Here is a 13,433-nt window from a genome sequence, read left to right as displayed (position 1 = left end):
GGCACGACATGGTGGTGGAGCAAGCTGCTCACCTTATAGTGGCCAGGAAGGAGAGAGAGAAAGAAAAAAAGAAAAGAGGAGAGAGGGAGATAGGTTGATAGAGACAGAGAAAGATAAACAGGGCCAGGGACACCATAAAGCCTTCCCAGGCCCTCTCCCAGTGACCCAGTTTCTCCTTGTAGGCCCTACTTCTTTAAAGTTTCCATCACCTCCCAATAATTCATTTAGTTGTGAACCTTGGTAGATTAATCCATGGAGGAGACCAGAGTCCTAATAATCCAATCTTTTCCTCAAAGCTCTACCTTTGAAGAGCTTTTTTGCACTGAGGATCACAAGCCTTTGGGAACTCCTCCAATTCCAAACCACAACAGCAGTAGATTTGGATCCCAGATCTTCCTCTGGATTGTCCAGTGACCTCAGGATCACTGTGTAAGTCCTGAATCTTGATTCCTGTTTCCACAAAGAGATAGTTAGGTTGTTGTCTTTAAGAGCACTTGTAGACAGTAGGCCTGGATCCATCCCTCCACAGGCACCCGCCGGGGCCCGGCCTGCAGCACAGGACTGCCCCTTCCCACCAGCAGACTACTGCAGGAGGTCACGCCTAGCCCAGAACCACCCACACTGACTTGCATGGGACCCAGGTCCAGGGTGGGTCTGAGTTTGACCCCCCCACACTCCACCTGGGAGTCCAAGCCTAACCCACTTCCATCTTGAAACACTGCAGTCATCACCATAGCCCTCCCATGCAGTGGTCCCTCCCTTTTTCATAACAGAGAGGGCCTAGAAGCAGCTGTATCTCAGAGCAGGCATCCCAAAGAGAGTGTGAGGCCCACCCTTTCAGCCCCATCTCTGTAAGACATTGCATCCAACTTGGGGCACCTCCACGATTATCTTGAATTACTTCGGCTATTGCTGCCACCACCTTTAGTTGCAGTAGCATACATTGAGGGACACCAGCAGGGTCTAGAAGCCCAACATCAAGGTGAGGTATAGTCAATCTGCATGGATACTAGAAGAATATAGGGTAGAAAGTGTAATATCCCAGATCCACACTACAAGAAAAGAAGACACATAGACAAGGGAAGAAAGTGACCCAAACAAACCAAGATACTATAATAACAGAACCCATGGACAGTGAAGTTATTGAAATGTCAGAGAAGGAGTTCAGAATGTTCATAATTAAAATGATCTGTGAATTAAAGAATGACCTAAATGAGCAAATACAGGTAAAAATTGATCACTCCAACAAAGAGACAAGAGAGCAAATTCAGGTAGCAAGAGATTACTTCAAGAAAGAGAGACTCTGGAAAAAAAAAAAAACCAGTCAGAAATTGTTGAAATGAAGGATACAGTAGACAAATAAAAAAACTCAATAGAAAGCATAACCAACAGACTAGATCACTTGGAAGAAAAAATGTCCAATACTGAAGTCAAAGTATACAATCTGGAAAATAAAGTTGATCACACAGTGAAGATAGTAAGAAACCATGAACAGAACATCCCAGAATTATGGGACAACATCAAAAGACCAAGTCTAAGAGTTATTGGGATAGAGCAAGGCACAGAGTTTCAAACCCAAAAAATACACAAACTCTTCAATGAGACAATATCAGAAAATTTCCCAAGCATGAAGAATGAATTGGAAAGCCAAATACAAGAGGTGTACAGGACACCAAATGTACAAAATTACAACAGATCTACACCAAGGCACATTATAATGAAAATGCCTAGCATACAGAATAAGGATAGACTCTTAAAGCCACAAGAGAGAGGAATCAGATCACATATAGGGGGACACCAATTTGTATCTCAACAGGAGATCATGGAACAACATATACCAAGCTCTGAAATAAAATAGATGCCAACCAAGAATCTTATATCCAGCAAAACTAAGGTTTAGATTTGATGATGAAATAAAGACCTTCCACGATAAACAAGTTAAAAGAATTTACAACTAGAAAGCCTGCACTACAGAACATCCTCAGCAAAATATTCCAAGAAGAGGAAATGAAAAACAATGATGAAAATCAGCAGAGGGAGGGATTACACTAAAGGAAAATCTAATTGGAGAAGAAACCAGGTCACATTAAATACCAAAAATAAACAAAAATGACTGGGAATATAAATAATGTCTCAATAATAACCCTGAATGTTAGTGGCCTAAACTCTCCAATGAAAAGACATAGATTAGCTTATTGTATTAAAAAAAAGACCCAACAATATGCTACCTTCAAGAGATTCATCTCATAGGAAAAGACATCATAGACTAAAGGAGAAAGGTTGGAAAAAATCATACCACTCACATGGACTGTGGGAAGCAAGCAGGGGTTTCCATCCTCATATCAAATAAAGTAGATTTCAAGCTAAAGTCAATTGAAAGGGATAAAGAAAGACACTACATACTGTTCAAGGGAACAAAATACCAACAAGACGTAAAAATTATAAATAAATATGCCCAAACAATGGAGTGTCCACATTCATCAAACAAACTCTTCTCAAGTTTAAGAGTCAAATAGACCACAACACAATAATTTTGGATGACTTTAACACACCTCTTTTATCACTAGATAGATCTTCCAAACAAAAGCTGAAAAAAGAAACTATAGAACTCAATAATACAATCAATAACTTAGACTTAACTGACATATATAGAGTATTCCATCCTTCAATGAGAGAATATACTTTCTTTTCAGCAGCACATGGATTCCTCTCTAAAACTGACCCTATGTTATGCCACAAAGCAACTCTTAGCAAATATAAAAAAGTAGAGATACTACCCTGCATTCTATCACATCATAATGCAATGAAATTAGAAATCAATTATAAAATAAGAAATAAAAGCTACTCCAACACCCAGAGATGAAATAATAAGTTACTGAATGAACAATGTGTTGCAGAAGTCACCAAGGAGGAGATTAAAAAAAATTTAGAGGTAAATAAGAACACATATAGAACATATAAAAACATCTGGGACACTATGAAAGCAGTTCTAAGAGGAAAGTTCATTGCATGGAGTTCATTCCTTAATAGAAGGAAAAGTCAACAAATAAATAACCTAAAATTACATCTCAAAGCCCTAGGAAAAAAAGAACAAGTCTACACCAAAAGCAGTAGAAAATAGGAAATAATTAAAATCAGAGCTGAAATCAATGAAATAGAAACAAAACAAACAATTGAAAAAACTGACAGGACAAAAAGTTGGTTCTTTGAATAAATCAATAAACTGACAGACCCTTAGCCATGCTAACGAAGACAAGGAGACAGAAAACTCAAATTGCTAACATATGTGATGAAAAAGGAAACATCACAACAGACAATAGAGAAATACAGAAGATAATTAGAAATTATTTTAAAAACTTGTACTCCAATAAGATAGAAAATATTAAAGGCATCGACAAATTTCTAGAGTCATATAATTTGCCCAAATTGAATCAGGATGCTATACACAATTTAAACAGATCAATTTCAAGTGACAAAATAGAAGATGTTATTAGAAGTTTACTAACCAAGAAAAACCCAAGACAGGATGGATACACAGCCAAGTTCTATAAGACATTTAAAGAAGAACTAATACCAGCACTCTTCAATTTATTTCAGGAAATAGAAAAAGAGGCAGCACTTCCAAGCTCATTCTATGAGGCCAGTATCACCCTGATTCCAAAACCAGGCAAAGACACATCAAAAAAGGAAAACTTCAGACCAATATCTCTAATGGATATAGATGAAAAATTCTCAATAAGTTCTGGCAAATCAAATACAAAAAGATTGTGCACCATGATCAAGTGAGATTCATACCAGGGATGCAAGTTTGGTTCAACATACAGAAATAAATAAATGTAATTCATCACATCAATAAACTTAAAGATAAGAATCATATGATCATCTCAATAGACACAGAAAAAGCATTTGACAAAATACAGCACCTCTTCATGTTCAAAACACTAGAAAAATTAGGAATAACAGGAACATATCTCACATCATAAAGGCTATCTATGCTAAGCCCCAACCAACGTCATTCTAAATGGAGAAAAGTTGAAGGCATTCCCTCTAGAAACTGGAACAAGACAGGGATGCCCTCTTTCACCACTTCTATTTAACATAGTTCTTGAAAAACTGGCCAGAGCAATTAGACAGATGAAAGAAATTAAAGGGATACACATAGGAAAAAAAGAACTCAAATTGTCACTATTTGCTGATAATATGATTCTATAACTAGAAGACCCAAAAATTTCCACCCGAAAATGTCTAGAACTAGTAAATGAATTTAGCAATGTATCAGGATATAAAATAAACCCCAATAAATCAAATGCATTTCTATGTATCAGTGACAAATCCTCAGAAAGGGAGATGAGGAAAACTACCCCATTTACAATAGCCTCAAAAAATTAAAATACTTGGGAATCAACTTAATGAAAGAGGCAAAAGATCTATATAATGAAAATTACAGAACCCTAAAGAAAGAAATCAAAGATGACCTTAGAAGATGGAAAGATCTACCTTGCTCTTGGATAGGCAGAATTAATATTATAAAAATGACCATACTACCAAAAGCACTATACAGATTTAATGCAATTCCAATCAAAATCCCAATGACATTCCTCATAGAAATAGAAAAAGCAATCATGAAATTTATTGGAAAAAATAAGAGACTCCGAATAGCTAAAGCAATCCTTAGCAGGAAGAATAAAGCAGGTGGCTATACCTGTGAATCACCACCTGTGCATCACTATACCAGAACTTAAACTATACTACAGAGAAATAGTAACAAAAACAGCATGGTATTGGCAGCAAAACAGACTGTTAGACCAATGATACAGAATAGAGGACACAGAGACTAACCTACAAAATTACAATTATATTACACAAAGATACCAAAAACATGCATTGGAAAAAAGATAACCTTTTCCACAAATGGTGCTGGGAAAACTGGAAATCCATATGCAACAAATGAAATTAAACCCCTATCTCTCACCATGCACAAAACTCAACTCAAAATGGATCAAGGACTTAGGAATAAAACTTGAGACACTGTGTCTAATAGAAGAAAATGTAGGCCCTAATCTCCATCATGTGGAATTAGGCCCCAATTCCTTAATAAGTCTTCTTTGATGTAAGGATTAAAATCAAGAATCAATAAATGTGATGGATTCAAATTAAAATGTTTCTTGTCAGCAAAAGAAGCATTCTGTGAGGTGAATAGAGAGCCTACATCTTGGTAGCAAATCTTTATCCCTCACACATCAGATAGAGCACTAATCTCTAGGGTATGTAAAGAACTCAAAAAGCTAAGCAGCAGAAAAACAAATAACCCAATCAATAAATGGGCCAAGGACCTGAACAGACACTTCTCAGAAGATGATATATAATCAATCAACAAAATATGAAAAAATGTTCATCATCGCTAGCAATTAGAGAAACGCAAAACAAAACTAATGTTTTATCTCACTCCAGTCAGAATGGCAGCTATTATTAAGACAAACAACAATAAGTGTTGGTGAGGATGTGGGGAGAAGTTACCCTATAAACTGCTGGAGGGACTGATAATTGGTGCAGTCAATATGGAAAGCAGTACGGAGATTTCTTGGAAAATTGGGAATGGAACCACCATTTGACCCAGCTATCCCACTCCTCGGTCTATACACAAAGGACTTAAAAACAGGGACGGGCACTTCGTTAGACTTGGGAAGTTTCCGTGCCTGCCGGGGGGTCCCCCTGTAGCCATCCTCAACTCCTTCAGACACCAAAGATGAGGGGCCCCTTCACCAAAGTTGAGTCAGGCTCCTTGGAGCCCTCATTTCATTTAAGTCTCTCTTTGGATCTTTGGCTGGATGCATCCAGTTTTAGTAGAGAAACCTAAGATAGTGTTGCTGAAAGCTCGGTCCTTGTCCCCAATGCCAATCCAATGATGAGGACACGGTTTTGAGAAAAAGGAAAAAGAAGGTTTATTATTTTGCTAGCAAAGGAGAAACACTGGGGACTCCTGTCCCAGAGGCTGTGATTCGGCCCGTCAGCAGAAACAGGGACCTTTTAAAGAGGGATTCAGAGGCGACGTTCCATGTGTTCTCTGCTGGAGTTGTAATTCATTTGTTAGTTTGGAAGATAGTCATTTCCAGAGGTCTTCTGGTGCCATCCCCAAAAGTCTGGATGAGTTTGTTCCTATGGTGGGTGTGTACTCAGGGACAGATAACAGCCTAATTTTGGGAAGAAAGGTAATCCTATTTCCCCTGAGATTAGGAGCAGGGAGAGAGGAAAAGAAAGAAACATGTCCATTTAAAAAATAAGATGCAGTGGCAGAGAAGCAAGGGCTATATTCAAAGCATAAAGTGATTGATACCCAAATATCTTTCCCTCCATCCTTTATCTAATCAAGTTCCTCTCCTCATATATCTAACCAAGTTCCAGCCTCTCCCTCAGCCTGTTGGCTATAAATCCTTGTAGCAATGGTTCACTTTATTCTTTGAATATAGCCCTTGCTGCTTTGCCACTGCAACTTATTTTTTTTTAAAGGACACATTTCTTTCTCTTCCTCTCCCCCTTCCCTTCCTAATCTCTCCTTTCCTAATAACCCTAATCTCAGGGGAAACAGGATTGCTTTTCTTCCTCATCCTTATCTGTCCTTGAGCACACACCTACCATGGGAATAAAATAATTTAGATTTGGGAATGGCACCAAAAGTTCTCAGAAATGACTTTCTCCCCATTTACCAGGTGAATTACAACCCCAGACAGAGAACACATGGGATGTTGCCTTTGAAACACCTCTTTAAGCTTCTTTAAAAGCTCTCTTGCTTCTCTTGATGTGGAGAATCACAGCTTCTGGGACAGGAGTCCCCGGTGCTTCTCCTGTGCTAGCAAAGCACTAAAACTTCCTTTTCCTCCTACTCAGAACTGTGACCTCATTATTGGATTGGCATGGAGACAAGGGCCAGCTTTGGGGAACATCGTCACCTGTCTAGATCACTTTCAGAGTTGAGTTTAGTCTTTCTCCCTTATTACAATCACGTTGAATACATCTTCCTTGGCATTTTGAAGAGTCCAGTGTAATTTTGTTCTTTTACACCATTATGAGATGACAGCTCTGGGGAGTGAAAACTGTAGGGAACAGGTTAAGACTGAATTCTTAAATTTTCAATTTGAGGCAAAGTATGATTTTTAGATTTTTTAAAAAAATCTCAGACTGAGTCTTCCTCTGCTTCTGTTTCATGCCTCATTACCTAGGCATGTTTTTGGGTTTTTTTGTTTTGTTTTGTTTTTGGTACCAGGGATGGAACCCAGGGGTACTTAACCACTGGGCCACATCCTCATCCCTTTTTATATTTAGAGACAGGGTCTTGCTGAGTTGGGCTTAGGGCCTTGCTAATTTGCTGAGGTTGGCATTGAACTCATGATCCTCCTGCCTCAGCCCCCTGAGCCACTGGGATTACAGGCTTGGTCCACCACGCCCAGCCTAGGCATCTTTTAAAGCTACACATTTCTGCTGTACAGAATTGATATCTATGTTGAGGCTACAAACAAATTTTAAAGGCAATCAAATTAGAAAGAAAACCTGTTAATAAACTTTTCTTTGATGGGATTCAAAGATGGCTGTTATGCATTGGAGGATTATGCTGTTCATTATGCTAATTATACAGGGTATAGGTGCTCTTTATTTGCTCAAAGGAGCCAGGCGTGGAAGGAGCCATGATCTTGAGGCCTGAGAAGTCAGTCCTGATATCAACCTGCCACTCACTGTCTTATGATGGATCAGCCACCTTTCCTTTCCTTGCATTAGGCAGGAGGTGTTGATTTGTAGTAAAAATCTGGAGTCATAGTCTCAGAATCAACTGACTTAAATCCCACCTTCAGTACATATTAACTTCAGTGTATATTAGCTGTGTGACCTTAGGAAAATCTCTTAACTTTTCTGTTTCAGTGTAGTTTCTCCAATGTTGCAGAGGTCACAAAGGTGCCCATCTCTTAGGATAATTAGGAAGGTTAAATAGGTGCTGAATAAAAGCTTCTAGTACAGTAATTTGGAAATCTAAATAACTATTGCTGATATGCGAAAGGACTATTAGGCTAGATAATTTTGAAGGCTTCTTTACTTTCTAAACTTCTGTACATTTCCTAAGTTAGACAGGAGTTCCGAAGAAGCCGTAGGCCGTAATGAATCAGGGCCAGAGTAAGGACAGATGATGGAAGGATGGGGGTCAATTCCCTTTTGGTCAGTGAAGCTTAATAGTGATAGAATCAGTAGATGAAGTAGACCAAGAACAAGGACTGATTTATTCTTCTCTGTGGTTTAATATCAAGCTCAGTGACTCCCACTTGGCATGTCTCTGGTATTTGCTGGGGTGAGATGGGGTGGAGGGAAAATGGTCTGCATACCAGTTATAAGCAGGTTCCATGTCGGGCTTGTTGCCTCTCAGTCCTGGCCCCTGCACTTACTGACTTATGCAGGTGGTAACTCAAGTCACTTCAAACCTCCGTTCTCTCACCTGTAAAGTGGGAATGATTACAAAGCTGACTTGATAAAAAATGTAGAATGCATGGCCCCAAATCTACCTCAGAGTAATTGCTCCATGAATAGAGATATGCCACATAGATTTGACATTGAAGTTCAAAGACACGGTATACCGAAATCTCCATTTCTCCATCTATTGAAAGTAGTGTGCCAGTGAACTGCCTTGGGGCTTGTCTGTGTTTTCATTTCTGAATTTGGTATCTGTGCAAGAACAATCATGTGAGCTGAGTCCTTAACCCTCTGTCTTCTAATAATGAGAGCCAAATTTCAGGCACATATTTTCCAGATGACAGTAGGCTGAAGGTCTTAAAAAACAATTAATGTGCTTAGCTGTTCATAGCAGCCTGAGCTTGTCGTTTTGTTGGTGACTCTACCATAATATTGATTAATCTTTCATGTAACAGAGAAGCACTCTTTAATATACATTCGTGCCTTCGTTACTAATGAAGTCCTAGCTCTTGGTGATGGAATCTTAGGCAGCTTGTTTATTTGTTAGAAACGAATGCAAAAAATGCCTGACAGATTTCCTAGCATTGAGCACACTTAAATTTTGCATTTGAAGGCTGTCCCAGAGAGTAACATTGTCTAAAAGTGAATTGTGGCATAAAAATGTATCTTCATGAAACAATAGTCATTCCTGTTTGTCATTTTTTGCAAACATTTATCTTAGTATTTCCTAAGTGTCAGCCACTGTCCCTAAGAGTATTGCAAATAGTGTATTAACTAATTTAAAATTCACAGAAACACCATTGTGGGTATTGTCATCTTCTCAATTTTGTAGGTGTGGAAATGGGGCTACAGAAAGGTTAGGTGATTTGTACGAAATCACACAGAGTTAATTATTGTCCCAGCCAGTATTGAACCTAGGCTTCTGGCTCTGTGTCTGTATTCTTACCTGTTCTGATTGCTGTCTGTTCTGTATTAATGATTTGGTAGGGAAATGACAATATTTAGGGATGACATTAAATTGTGAGTCTGTGCCAGTGATGTCAATGAAACAGACTTGTAGAGTCTGTGTAGAGTAATGCAGAGCCTAAACTTGGGGTCAGACAGCTCTGGATTTCTAACTCTGCCACTTACTAGGTGGTCTTTAGTCCTGATTCTTCACCCACTTCTAGTAATATACATTCCAGCTTTTGTGTGCTCTAGCATCATGGTGACTGCACTGTACTTTTCTAGACCCTTACCTGTGGGATTGGCCATGTGATGTGCTCAGCCTGAGAAGCTATGCCCCAGGCAGCCACCGAGTCTCCTGTGAGAAAACAGAAACTACCCCTACTGACTTACAGATATCTCAGTGAGATATCAGCACTTTCTGTTGTGTCTTTGAAGTTCCGTCTAATTTCCAAAATTAAAGCAAGGACAAGCCACATTCTCTTATGTGTAAGAGGAGAAGAATGATAGCCCTTGTTTACTGGTGAAGCTGTGAGGACTCAGCCGTAACATCACGAAGTAAACCTTTATCCAGTTCCATTATTAAGGAATTGATAATAGTGTCAGAATCTACATTAAAATTTTAATAGTTTCAAAGAAAATAATGAAATTATGATGATATCCCTTCTGTTGGGAAAATATTCCAATAAGCAAGTTCTAAAGTATGACATATATGTGTTTCTAGATTTGAGTCTGGATGTCATTTAATAATCTAAAGTGGGTGGGGAAGATAAAGGGGATAGATTGCATGAATAGGCACTCCATGTTTGCCTGCCTTGTTTTCCATAAGCCAGGGTAATCTTAACCTCCCTTTAATGTTCTTACGGTACATTGGATTTATTAAAATAAGTCAACAGCCAATGAGAGAAGAATGTGGAAAATGTACATCTTCTATGATGAATCTTGTGATTTAAAAACAGATCTATAGGGATGATAGCAAGTAGATCTATTGCTATTTTCTGAGCTAATTATTAATATTAGAATCTAAAAGTAATACTTTCACTCTAAGTTCTTTATAAAATGCTGATAAGCCTTTCATGACATCATTAGTCTGCTTTAACCTACTTTATCTGGTAACTCTAGGTCAAAAATCTGGTCCATTGACTTTTTTTTTCTGATAGGTAAACCATAACCTAAAGTGTTCCACAATTATAATAGTTACTGAGCATTTATTCTAAAAACAAACCACACATATAACAGCAGGTTGGCAGCAAGCCAGCTTATTAATAGCTAGCGGGGTGCTGATAAGCCAACTCTGAGGGAAGAAAAGCCCTAAGAGTGCTTGCTCATTTCTGTGGTATAAATATTTCCTCTGTGACTGATTTCAACCTATCACTCATTTGACAGACTTGAAAAAATTCCTAAATATTTTAATAGTAAGTGTTTTTTTCAAGTCAATTCAGGCCAGTCACCAGTATTCCACTGAACAGTTGATACTTAAACATGCTGGATTTTTGTGTTGGAATCATGGTACTTGTTAATTATCCTACAATGCCGTCATTCCATTAAAACTCATCTGTCAAAAGATTACGTAAGATTTCAAGCCACTTTCCAATAGTGGTTAGAATAATTTGAGTCACAGGCAACTTTGAAGATCTCATCAAAGGTGTAGACCTTCTCTTCAAGGGGAGAAAAGCACACATTAAGAATTTTGAATAAAATATCAATGTATTCTTTGGCTTCCTGTCATTTTTTCATGGGTGGGTCCTGGGTTAAAGTCTGTGCTATTTCTGCAAGTAGGAATGATTAATTTGGCAAGCAACATTGTGAATGTCATTGCTTCAGTTGACTAAGTTTGTAGATAACTGAAGAGCTCGAAAATCAGCATCTCATTGCAGAAGAGTTGGATTACCAGTGTTTTATTAATCATGTTCACTATCTTGTTTCTTCTGTCACTAGTCTAAAATTCAGAGATCAGAAGGAGTTCATGAAAAGATCATGAGGTCAATCATTAATAACATTAAACAAATAACCCAATCAATAAATGGGCCTAGGACATGAGCAGATGCTTCTCAGAAGAGGATATTCAACCAATCAATAAATATATGAAAAAATGTTCATCATCTCTAGCAATCAGAGAAATGCAAATCAAAACTGCTCTAAGATACCATCTCACTCCAGTCAGAATGGCAGCTATTATGAAGACAAATAACAATAAGTGTTGGTGAGGATGTGGGGGAAAAGGTACACTCTTATATTGCTGGTGGGACTGCAAATTGGTGCAGGCAATATGGAAAGATTCCTTGGAAATATGGGAATGGAACCACCATTTGACCCATCTATTCCTCTCCTTGGACTATTCCCAAAGGACTTAAAAACAGCATATTATAGGGACACAGCCACATCAATGTTTATAGCAGCACAATTCACAATAGCTAAATTGTGGAACAAACCTAGATGCCCTTCAGTGGATGAATGGATAAAAAAATATGGCATATATACACAATGGAATTTTACTCAGCAATAAAAGAGAATAAAATCATGGCATTTGCAAGTAAATGGATGGTGTTGGAGAAGATAATGCTACATGAAGTTAGCCAATCCCCCCCAAAACAAATGCTGAATGTTTTCTCTGAAATAAGGAGGCTGATTCATAGTGGAATAGGGAGGGGGAACATGGGAGGAACAGATGAATTCTAGGTAGGGAAGAGGGGTGGGAGGGAAAGGGAGGTGGCAGGGGATTAGCAAGGATGGTTGAATGTGATAGACATCATTATCCAAAGTACATGTATTAAGACATGAATTGGGGTCAACATACCTTATATGCAAATAGAGGGATGAAAAATTGTTCTATATGTGTAATAATAATTGTGATGCATTCTGCTGTCATATATTTTAAAAATAAAACCAATATAAAAATAACATTAAACAATTTTTTTAAAAACATGTTTTTTACTTTCTTCTAATTTTGTGTAAAATGTTGTATAACTCTAGGATTATGACCTGTCAATTTTCATTTTGAAATATATGCTTCTTATATAGCTACATGTACACATGTGTATGTATGTATGTGGATAACTTTTTTTCCTTTTGAAACTGAGTTCCTCTTGAATAGGTCAAACTAGGCTTGATTAAACTTTACAATACCCTGTCTAGGTCAGACCCCTTTTAAATGCAGTCCCAAGTACAGTATTTGCCTCCTAGCACACTTCACAACTAGACTTAAAAAACTGAGTAAGGTTTTCCAAAGTGATGATCTTGTCTACTCGATGTAAACTTCCAAGGCCAGAAGATTCAGAATCCATCAATTTTGCATGTCACCTGGTGGTCACTAAGTGAAGACTGTTGAATGAAAGAGTTAATGAGCAAATGACAATTTCCCAATGTAAATGTTTAAGAGGAAAAGGTGAGGAGAAAACAAACTAATAACTCCCCAAATTTTGGTCCAGAAACCAAATTACTAGCTTCAGCTTGAGTGTTATTTATTTTTCTATCCATGCACTGATGGCAAAGTCCTTTTAGTCTTGGTCATTGATGTTAAGGATAATGACCCTACTAGGTTCTTTCAGAATGTTTCCACTGTAAAAGGGAGGAAGGAAACTCACTTGTCCTCCCATTTCTGAAATTTGGTTTTCATCTTAATCATCAAATGACCAGATAATTATGTTCACCAATGTAAACCATCACTGGGGAATTCTAATTTATTAAGGCTGGGTTCTAATTAGCAAAAAGAAATTTTTAATGCTGAATCACTTTGACTATCACTATTAAGTTAGTAAATGATGAAGTCAGACACCACTACTCCCATTTATCAATGAGATTATTCATCCAATTTGTAGAAAATTCAGAGACTAAATGACTGGAATGTGAAGCCAATTCACTTTACCACATATTTATTGAACATCTACCGTTGCAACAGAGACATTTCCAGGGTTCTAGTTACAGAAAAAAATGAACACAAGATACTTCATGCCTTTGACAAATTTATACTCTGGCAAAGCAATAAATCATTGTAATACAAAGCAGAAGTGTAGAAAAAGCTTAAGAGAGATAAATTG

The sequence above is a fragment of the Callospermophilus lateralis genome, chromosome 5 (assembly GCF_048772815.1).
Source record: "Callospermophilus lateralis isolate mCalLat2 chromosome 5, mCalLat2.hap1, whole genome shotgun sequence".
Lineage (NCBI taxonomy): Eukaryota > Metazoa > Chordata > Mammalia > Rodentia > Sciuridae > Callospermophilus > Callospermophilus lateralis.
This window is presented reverse-complemented; position numbering follows the sequence as displayed.